This window comes from Dasypus novemcinctus, chromosome X (genome assembly GCF_030445035.2).
Source record: "Dasypus novemcinctus isolate mDasNov1 chromosome X, mDasNov1.1.hap2, whole genome shotgun sequence".
Taxonomy (NCBI): Eukaryota; Metazoa; Chordata; class Mammalia; order Cingulata; family Dasypodidae; genus Dasypus; species Dasypus novemcinctus.
In genome coordinates this window covers 27682742-27684640 of record NC_080704.1, presented here as the reverse complement: position 1 = coordinate 27684640, position 1899 = coordinate 27682742, and the positions used below count along the sequence as shown (strand labels likewise).

Genomic DNA, 1899 nt, shown 5'->3' with positions numbered 1-1899 from the left:
TTAGGTTATTGCCTCTGAATTTTTGGCTTCTTTCTGGAGTCTGTAATCCTAAAGATTTGTACACTTTTCATATTCCCTGAGTAAGACAATATTCAGAATAATCTAGTGATCAAAGCTTTGTCTCAGGTAGAATGAGGCCTTTTGGCAGGGTTTTGGGAGATAAGAGAGTTTGTTTTATCTGCTACATTGGGATGATTTTGCCCACCCCAGGGAACATTTGGCAATGTCGGGAGACTTGTTGGTTGTCACAAAGGTGGGGGGGGGGCCGCGCTATGGGCATCTAGTGGGTAGAGGCCAGGTATGTTGCTAAGCATCCCACAATGCACAGGACCGCCCCCCACATCAAAGAATTATCTGGCCCCACATGGGAAACCCTGTGCTAGCTCTAAGTCTTCAGGCAGTTTCTCTACCCAATCTCCACGTTTTTAAAACAGGTGCCTACATTTGACAACATTAGAGGAAAAATGTACCCAGTGGTACTGAATAAAAGTAGACAGAAAAAAATAAAATTTGAAAGTCAAGATTCAATTTATGGTACCATGGAAGAGTTATGCCGTCTGAGATGGAAGCGGGTCGCTTTATGTGGTTGGCGATGGAGCCACCCTAGGTACCCGAGATGAGTGGGACAGGAGGTGCTGAAAGGGGTCTTAGGCAGCTCAGGACGTGGGGGCGCTCAAGCCTGGCCCGGGACCTGGCAGTGCAGCTGCTGCGGCAGCCAAAGAGCAAGAACCCATTCTCACGAGCGCGGGAGGGGACTGGAGGTGGCAGAATAAGACGGTCCTCACGTACTTGGCCGCAGCTGCAGTGGGCATGCCGGGGGCCTCCTATGCCTCTATCGGCTGTATTGCCAGACCACAGAACTTGGGGGATCTGCAGTGGCAGGTCATGCATCAGACCAGATTGAAGCCATGATGCCTGTTAAGGATTGCATTGTTAAATGTCCCTTTAATGCAGATGTGCGTGCAAGTCTCCAGTGGAACTTTAGACCTCAGCAAACAGATATATGTCGTGCCAGGAGAGACTGCACTTATAAAGCTAAGAATCCTACTGACAAACTAGTCATCGGAATTGTTACATACAATGTAGTGCCATTTGAAGCTGGACAGTATTTCAATAAAATACAGGGCTTCTGTTTTGAAGAACAAGGCTTAATCCACAAGAGGAAGTCGATATGCTGGTGTTTTTCTACATTGATCCTGAATTTGCTGAAGATTCAAGAATGGTGAATGTTGATCTCATCACTCTTATACTTTTTTGAAGCAAAGAAAGGGCACAAGTTGCCAGTTCCAGGCTATAACTGAAGGCAGCAGCTAAGTCTGGCTTTGAATTCATGATTTTTGAAAAATCACTTATCTTGTCTTCTCAGAGGAGAAATATTATCCTATAATATGAAACCTATTTTAAATAATATGTAGTGGTGGTTCTTTTTGTTCCCTCCCAGCTAATTTAATTCCCTTTTATCATAAGAAACCTATAATTCCTATATAAAATGTGTGACTGTTCAACACCATACATAAGAGTTTGAAAGTAGTATTAAAAAACTGTTTCTTAAATATGCAGATATGGTAGAGCTTGATTCAGTACTTCCTTTACAAATTATTGGCCATTCACATTTGAAGTAGTGAATCTGAGAATTTTTAAGAAATTTATGCCCAGGGTTATGGAATTTGAGGCTACAGACCAGAATTTTTACCATTTTTAAAATTATCTCTAAAACAGTTGCTACTTTTCTTCAGTGTGAAGAGTCAACTATCTTAAAAGCTCAAAGTAGAAGAGGAATCACTAAATAACTTGAGCCAAAACAGTTTACCCAAAGTTTTACATTCTTATTTTAAATTCTGCTTTATTTTTCTGTTAAGATCTATATTGCATTCATAGTACTAAACAGATAATTTTACA

General features: G+C 41.5%; 1 pseudogene; it reads left to right on the top strand.

Moving 5' to 3' along the window:
• Nucleotides 1-223: 223 nt before the first annotated feature.
• LOC101438378 (cytochrome c oxidase assembly protein COX11, mitochondrial pseudogene) lies at nucleotides 224-1301 on the top strand (annotated as a pseudogene).
• Nucleotides 1302-1899: the final 598 nt, after the last annotated feature.